This window comes from Leptodactylus fuscus, chromosome 4, assembly GCF_031893055.1.
Source record: "Leptodactylus fuscus isolate aLepFus1 chromosome 4, aLepFus1.hap2, whole genome shotgun sequence".
Taxonomy (NCBI): domain Eukaryota; kingdom Metazoa; phylum Chordata; class Amphibia; order Anura; family Leptodactylidae; genus Leptodactylus; species Leptodactylus fuscus.
This window is the reverse complement of record NC_134268.1, coordinates 30749987-30759333: the sequence shown is the minus strand read 5'-3', so window position 1 is coordinate 30759333 and position 9347 is coordinate 30749987.

Genomic DNA, 9347 nt, shown 5'->3' with positions numbered 1-9347 from the left:
TTTTTTCTGTTTTAGACCTTCACATCTACTGTGTTATAGGCATAAGTAGGCCAAGGTCCAGTCAACTGTAAAGCATCTGTGAATTGGTGACCATAGTGAACTTTAATGCTGGGAGAGTGTTGTAGACAGAGAGAACAGAGTGACAGAATACCAGGTGGGCTGGAAGTCGGAGAGTGCAACATGGGGCCTGTGAAATGGCACAGTGTGTTGCTTGGTAGATTACTTTGGAAGACTCATACGAGAACTGTGATCCTGACATCCCCAAACCAGCCCTTTACCGCCATGGAGCAGACATTGAGCTGCAGTAAAAATAAATTACCAAAGTAGAGTAGTGGGATGGGGTGGCTTAGCCATGGAGGTGGTTAACTTGCGTGGCTCAAAACTGGACGAGCACTTAAGTCACAGGTTCTGGGAAGCCTGGCAGGGCTTTGGAGTTGTCAATCATGGAGGGAGCCCAGGGTGGTTGGTTGGTTGGTGCTAGACTCATACTGCGGAAAGAGGGAAGGTTGCAGCTGTAAGATGGAACGGATATGTGAATCAATGTCCTGAGAAGGGCAGGTGGATAGCATTCTGTACTAAGCAGACTGTCCTGAAGTCAGCAATGACCTGAGAGAGAGCGTTACAGGGATAACATTCCAAAAAATACAGGAATTTAAAGTGAACTACAACCACTAAGCTTCAGTGCCATACATGAGAGTGGAAACCATCAAGGGCATTGTGCCATAGTACTGTAAAGTGAAGAAAAATAACACGTATATTGATGTAATTTGGTGGGTAAATGTTTATATACAGATCTATAGTTCTGACCCTGCTATACTGGTATAGAATGATAAATAAACCGATAACACCGATCATCTCATCTGCCTGTGGCTGGATTGTAATTTGTCAGAATTACGTTACTTTGCGCAGTTCTATGGAACTTTCCAAATCGCCTTTCCGTGCTTCTTGTGTTTGTGATTGGTTCGTGCATAACAAACAAACCAATATCCATGTCCTCTAATGATAGCCATATGTCTATTAAGATCAGTCAGCCACAAGACACTCGGTTTACAAGCAATCTTCTCATGGTCTACAACATTAAGAAGTCATAACAACATTGTTTTATATTGCTATGAGTCAGAGAGAATTAAATATTATCTTAACTACCAAGGTAAAATACACAGTATGTGTATAATATAGGATATACAGTATGTGTATAATATAGGAATATACAGTACATGTATAATATAGGAATATACAGTATGTGTATAATATAGGAATATACAGTACGTGTATAATATAGGAATATACAGTACGTGTATAATATAGGAATATACAATACGTGTATAATATAGGAATATACAGTACGTGTATAATATAGGAATATACAGTACGTGAATAATATAGGAATATACAGTATGTGTATAATATAGGAATCCTATTAATATTATAAATGTGAAAGTTTGTGAGTTTGGATGTTTGGATGTTTGTTAGTCAATCACGCAAAATCCGCTCGACCGAATTGGCTGAAAGTTTCCACAAACATAGTTAATACACCCGATTGCGCAATAGGCTACTTTTCGTCACAATAGCGCACATACGTTTGTGCCAGGACCCCCACAAAACCCAAACTCACATCACCATCTCTGCAATCTCACACACTTTGGACCATAGCAAGCCACAAAATTCCTATTGCCCTCTACAGCCTCGCCCCTAACCCCACACAATCTCATATACATACAGTCCTATGAAAAAGTTTGGGCACCCCTATTAATTTTAATCATTTTTAGTTCTAAATATTTTGGTGTTTGCAGCAGCCATTTCAGTTTGATATATCTAATAACTGATGGACACAGTAATATTTCAGGATTGAAATGAGGTTTATTGTACTAACAGAAAATGCGCAATATGCATTAAACCAAAATTTGACCGGTGCAAAAGTATGGGCACCTCAACAGAAAAGTGACATTAATATTTAGTAGATCCTCCTTTTGCATTAGATAACAGCCTCTAGTCGCTTCCTGTAGCTTTTAATCAGTTCCTGGATCCTGGATAAAGGTATTTTGGACCATTCCTCTTTACAAAACAATTCAAGTTCAGTTAAGTTTGATGGTCGCCGAGCATGGACAGCCCGCTCTCAAATTATCTGAAAACAAAGATTGTTCAACTTAGTTGTTCAGGGGAAGGATACAAAAAGTTGTCTCAGAGATTTAACCTGTCAGTTTCAACTGTGAGGAACATAGTAAGGAAATAGAAGACCGCAGGGACAGTTCTTGTTAAGCCCAGAAGTGGCAGGCCAAGAAAAATATCAGAAAGGCAGAGAAGAAGAATGGTGAGAACAGTCAAGGACAATCCACAGACCACCTCCAAAGAGCTGCAGCATCATCTTGCTGCAGATGGTGTCACTGTGCATCGGTCAACAATACAGCACACTTTGCACAAGGAGAAGCTGTATGGGAGAGTGATGAGAAAGAAGCCGTTTCTGCAAGCACGCCACTAACAGAGTCGCCTGAGGTATGCAAAAGCACATTTGGAGAAGCCTGTGGACTGTTGAAACAAAGATTGAGTTGTTTGGTCATACAAAAAGGCGTTATGCATGGCGTCCAAAAAAAAACAGCATTCCAAGAAAAACACTTGCTACCCACTGTAAAATTTGGTGGAAGTTCCATCATGCTTTGGGGCTGTGTAGCCAATGCCGGCACCGGGAATCTTGTTAAAGTTGAGGGCCGCATGGATTCCACTCAGTATCAGCAGATTCTTGAGAATAATGTTCAAGAATCAGTGACAAAGTTGAAGTTACGCCGGAGATGGATATTTCAGCAAGACAATGATCCAAAACACCGCTCCAAATCGACTCAGGCATTCATGCAGAGGAACAAGTACAATGTTCTGGAATGGCCATCCCAGTCCCCAGACCTGAATATCATTGAACATCTGTGGGATGATTTGAAGCGGGCTGTCCATGCTCGGCGACCATCTAACTTAACTGAACTTGAATTGTTTTGTAAAGAGGAATGGTCCAAAATCCCTTCATCCAGGATCCAGGAACTGATTAAAAGCTACAGGAAGCGACTAGAGGCTGTTATCTTTGCAAAAGGAGGATCTACTAAATATTAATGTTACTTTTCTGTTGAGGTGCCCATACTTTTGCACTGGTCAAATTTTGGTTTAATGCATATTGCACATTTTCTGTTAGTACAATAAACCTCATTTCAATCCTGAAATATTACTGTGTCCATCAGTTATTAGATATATAAAACTGAAATGGCTGCTGCAAACACCAAAATATTTAGAACTAAAAATGATTAAGATTAATAGGGGTGCCCAAACTTTTTCATAGGACTGTATACTTTACCACTTTTCCCCTCACCTTAACGATACTCCAGGAGGCTCTCTTTAACGCTCCGGAGCAGCCATATTTGCTGACCCCCACCGCTCTGACAATCCGCGACACCGCCCACCCATGTCAATACCCCTAGGCGGTCTAATAAATGCCAAGAAAAAAGTTTTAAAAAAGTAAAAAAAATATTTAAAAAAAAAAAAAAAGGATTAAAAATTTAAATCACCCCCCTTTCCCTAGAACACATATAAAAGTAGTTAAAAACTGTGAAACACATACATGTTAGGTATCCCCGCGTCCAAAATCGCCCGCTCTACAAAGCTATACAAATATTTTTCCTGTTCAGTAAACGCCGTAGCGGGAAAAATGGTCAAAAGTGCCAAACCGCCGTTTTTTCACTGCTTTGATTCTGATAAAAATTTGAATAAAAAGTGATCAAAGCAATAACATTTCCCGAAAATGGTAGAACTACAAAGTACACCCGGTCCCGCAAAAAAAGACGCGCTATACATCCCCGTACACGCACGTATAAAAAAGTTACGGCTGTCGGAATATGGCGACTTTTCAAAAAAATTTTTTTAACACAGTTTTGGATTTGTTTTTAAGGGGTCAAAATGTAAATAAAACCATATAAATTTAGTATCCCCGGAATCGTAATGAAACACAGAATACAGGGGACATGTCATTTTGGTTGCACAGTGAACGCCGTAAAACCAAAGCCCGTAAGAAAGTCGCAGAAATGCATTTTTTCTTGAAATCCACCCCATTTTGAATTTTTTCCCTGCTTCCCAGTACATTATATAGAATAAATAATGGTGGCATCATGAAGAAAAATTTGTCACAGGAAAAATTAAGACCTCATATGACTCTGAGAGCGGAGAAATAAAAAAGTTATGGGGTTTAGAAGGAGGGGAGTCAAAAACGAAAAACGAAAATCAAAAAATGCCATCGGCGGGAAAGGGTTAACTTCAAATACTTCTGACCCAAAGTCACTATGTAAAGTTTCTCACAACACCGTATAGCAGCTCAAATACAAATTAACTTCAACACAAAAGTCTCACGTATTCTCTGAATTATAGCAAAAACAAGATACAAAGTTATCGTATTTTTCGGACTATAAGACGCACCTAGGTTTTAGAGGAGGAAAATAGGGAAAAAAAAATTTGAAGCAAAAAATGGTAAAATATTTAATATATGGGAGTTGTAGTTTTGCAACAGCTGCAAGGCCACATTGACAGGTGACCCTGCAGCTGTACGGGGATGCATAGAGTGTTTTTTTTGTGGGGCCAGATGTACTTTTTAGTTATACCATTTTTGGGAATATCTATTGCTTAGATCACCTTGTATTGAAAAAAAACCCGGTGGTATATGATATATATATATATATATATATATATATATATATATATATTTTTTTTTTCCTAGGGACAGGAGGTGATTTAGAACTTTTATTTATATTTTTAAAGCTTTTTTTTTTTTTTTACTATTTTATTCCCCCCCGGGGGCTTGAGCCTGCGGTCACTTGATTGCAAGTCCCATAGACGGCAATACAACTGTATTGCCGTCTATGGGACATTCTGTATATTAGTATTACGGCTGGTCATAGAGACCAGCCGCAATACTAATACAGCAGTGACAGGCCTGGGAGCCTCATTAGGCTCCCGGCTCTCACCCGAACAGGTCGGCTCCTGCGATATCGCCGCGCAGGAGCCGGCCTGCAACTTCACAGGTACGGGGCCGGTGGGGACCGGCCCCGGGGGAGAAGGGGCCACCGATACTGACCCGGCATCCGCTGTACTAGAGAGGCGGATGACGGGGAGGGATAGACGCTGGCACAGGTGCCGGGCCTGAGACATCGCTGCGCTCCACTGTCCTGCATGAAGCCAGCGGCGGGGGGGACGGAGGAGCGGAATAGCATCACTCCTCCCGCTGCTGGCTTCATGCAGGGCAGAGGAGCGCAGCGATGTCTCAGGCCCCGGCATCTATCCCTTGCCGGCATCCGTCTCTCTAGTACAGCGGATGCCAGGCGCCACATTCGGACTATAAGACGCACCTTTCTTTTCCCCAAAAATTTTGGGGAAAAAAAGTGCGTTTTCATATCCCATACCTTATACACAGTACGAAAACCTTACCCATGCCTGTATATACCCACTGCTACAATCACCGCAGACGAAGTCGCCGGTACCAGCTAGTATAGGAATATTCAGCATTTGTATAATATAGAAATATACAGTACGTGTATAATATGAGAATATACAGTATGTGTATAATATAAGAATATACCGTACATGTGTAATATAGGAATATACAGTACATGTATAATATAGGAATATACAATATGTGTATAATATAAGAATATACCGTACATGTGTAATATAGGAATATACAGTACATGTATAATATAGGAATATACAGTACATGTATAATATAGGAATATACAATATGTGTATAATATAAGAATATACCGTACATGTATAATATAGGAAAATATAGTACGTGTATAATATAGGAATATACAATACGTGTATAATATAGGAATATACAGTACGTGTATAATATGAGAATATACAGTATGTGTATAATATAGGAATATACAATACGTGTATAATATAGGAATATACAATATGTGTATAATATAGGAATATACAGTACGTGTATAATAAGTGAATGTAGAAAAGAGAAATGTAAATCTCATCATCCTCCAGTCTGTCTGGGATGACATGAAGAGCCAGAAGGATTGGAGAAAGCCACACCCACAAAATCCCACCCACTTTGCAGGTAATATAAAACGCGGCGTTTCCACCACGGCTAAAATGCTGCATTTTCGCTATGTGGAGCCCCCTCCTAAGGGAGACACTGATGTTGCAGCCTCTTCTCTGCTCCTGTTCTCAATCCAGGAGCCATCCACAGAGGATGGACCTATGTCTATATGACATTGATGACATAGCTTGTGGAATGGAAATACCCCTTTAAATAGGAGACGTGATATATTTTTGTTTTGTGAACAGAAGCGTACCCAGCAAGGAAATGAATGGCCTCCTGCGGCAGGGGGCTGTCGTCTGAGGAGGGGGCTGCCATGATAACTTTATTAATGACTGAGGAGCTAGAGACCTTTTTACTGGGAATGTTCCCATGTGGGAATTCCTGGTTTAGGGGTTAAAATTTATTTTAAATGTGACTTTTATTATTTTTCAGTATTTTATCTGATCCCTGTGATGTCATGTAGTAGCACATAAGGGAGAAGTTTCTGATGGAAGGCAGATGACCAGGGGATGTGCTGCATGATCCTATATCTCGTATATCTGCTCAGCACACACTGTGAACAGCTGTTATATAGCAAACAGCAGGATGTTGGAAGAGTTATGGAGGAAGCGTTATGTTTATCCGAAGACTCGACAGAAATCTGTATGCATTTATATATAATAGATTATATACTGTCCAGTATTAGAAGAAAAAAGGGCTGTTCTATTCTACAAATAGGGCTACTATTCTTAATAGACTGGGACTAGTGTTGCAGCTCACACTTAGTCAAGTAAATGGAACTTTACTGCAATACCAGAAACTAGTGCAATTAATGAGAGCCCTTTTTATCTAATTCTGTACCGCCCCTTTAAAAGTTGTCAATTATCCTGGACGTGCGTAGGGAAATCAGGACTCTCGTTGTCCTTAGAAGTCCTGTCAGGGTTTACTATTAGAGATGAGCGAGTACTGTTCGGATCAGACGATCCGAACAGCACGCTCGCATAGAAATGAATGGACGTAGCCGACACGCGGGGGGTTAAGCGGCCGGCCGCCGTCAAAGCGGAAGTACCAGGTGCATCCATTCATTTCTATGGAGCGTGCTGTTCGGATCGGCTGATCCAAACAGTACTCGCTCATCTCTATTTACTATGCTTTCCATGCAGAAATCCTGCTCCAAATGACACAAAGTTCAGCTTCTCTCCTCTATCATATAACCCTATATATCACAGAGCTCAGCTTCTCTCCTCTATCATATAACCTATATATCACAGAGCTCAGCTTCTCTCCTCTATCATATAACCCTATATATCACAGAGCTCAGCTTCTCTCCTCTATCATATAACCCTATATATCACAGAGCTCAGCTTCTCTCCCCAATCATATAACCCTATATATCACAGAGCTCAGCTTCTCTCCTCTATCATATAACCTATATATCACAGAGCTCAGCTTCTCTCCTATCATATAACCCTATATATCACAGAGCTCAGCTTCTCTCCTCTATCATATAACCCTATATATCACAGAGCTCAGCTTCTCTCCTCTATCATATAAACCAATATATCACAGAGCTCAGCTTCTCTCCTCTATCATATAACCCTATATATCACAGAGCTCAGCTTCTCTCCTCTATCATATAACCCTATATATCACAGAGCTCAGCTTCTCTCCCCTATCATATAACCCTATATATCACAGAGCTCAGCTTCTCTCCTCTATCATATAACCTATATATCACAGAGCTCAGCTTCTCTCCTATCATATAACCCTATATATCACAGAGCTCAGCTTCTCTCCTCTATCATATAACCCTATATATCAAAGAGCTCAGCTTCTCTCCTCTATCCTATAACCCTATATATCACAGAGCTCAGCTTCTCTCCTCTATCCTATAACCCTATATATCACAGAGCTCAGCTTTTCTCCCTGTATTATATAGCCCTATATATCACAGAGCTCAGCTTCTCTCCCTCTATCATATAACCCTATATATCACAGAGCTCAGCTTCTCTCCTCTATCCTATAACCCTATATATCACAGAGCTCAGCTTCTCTCCTCTATCACATAACCCTATATATCACAGAGCTCAGCTTCTCTCCTCTATCCTATAACCCTATATATCACAGAGCTCAGCTTCTCTACTCTATCATATAACCCTATATATCACAGAGCTCAGCTTCTCTCCTCTATCCTATAACCCTATATATCACAGAGCTCAGCTTCTCTCCTCTATCATATAACCCTATATATCACAGAGCTCAGCTTCTCTCCTCTATCCTATAACCCTATATATCACAGAGCTCAGCTTCTCTCCCCTATCATATAACCCTATATATCACAGAGCTCAGCTTCTCTCCTCTATCATATAACCTATATATCACAGAGCTCAGCTTCTCTCCTCTATCATATAACCCTATATATCACAGAGCTCAGCTTCTCTCCTCTATCCTAATACCCTATATATCACAGAGCTCAGCTTCTCTCCCTGTATTATATAGCCCTATATATCACAGAGCTCAGCTTCTCTCCCTCTATCATATAACCCTATATATCACAGAGCTCAGCTTCTCTCCTCTATCCTATAACCCTATATATCACAGAGCTCAGCTTCTCTCCTCTATCCTATAACCCTATATATCACAGAGCTCAGCTTTTCTCCCTGTATTATATAGCCCTATATATCACAGAGCTCAGCTTCTCTCCCTCTATCATATAACCCTATATATCACAGAGCTCAGCTTCTCTCCTCTATCCTATAACCCTATATATCACAGAGCTCAGCTTCTCTCCTCTATCACATAACCCTATATATCACAGAGCTCAGCTTCTCTCCTCTATCCTATAACCCTATATATCACAGAGCTCAGCTTCTCTACTCTATCATATAACCCTATATATCACAGAGCTCAGCTTCTCTCCTCTATCCTATAACCCTATATATCACAGAGCTCAGCTTCTCTCCTCTATCATATAACCCTATATATCACAGAGCTCAGCTTCTCTCCTCTATCATATAACCCTATATATCACAGAGCTCAGCTTCTCTCCCCTATCATATAACCCTATATATCACAGAGCTCAGCTTCTCTCCTCTATCATATAACCTATATATCACAGAGCTCAGCTTCTCTCCTCTATCATATAACCCTATATATCACAGAGCTCAGCTTCTCTCCTCTATCCTAATACCCTATATATCACAGAGCTCAGCTTCTCTCCCTGTATTATATAGCCCTATATATCACAGAGCTCAGCTTCTCTCCCTCTATCATATAACCCTATATA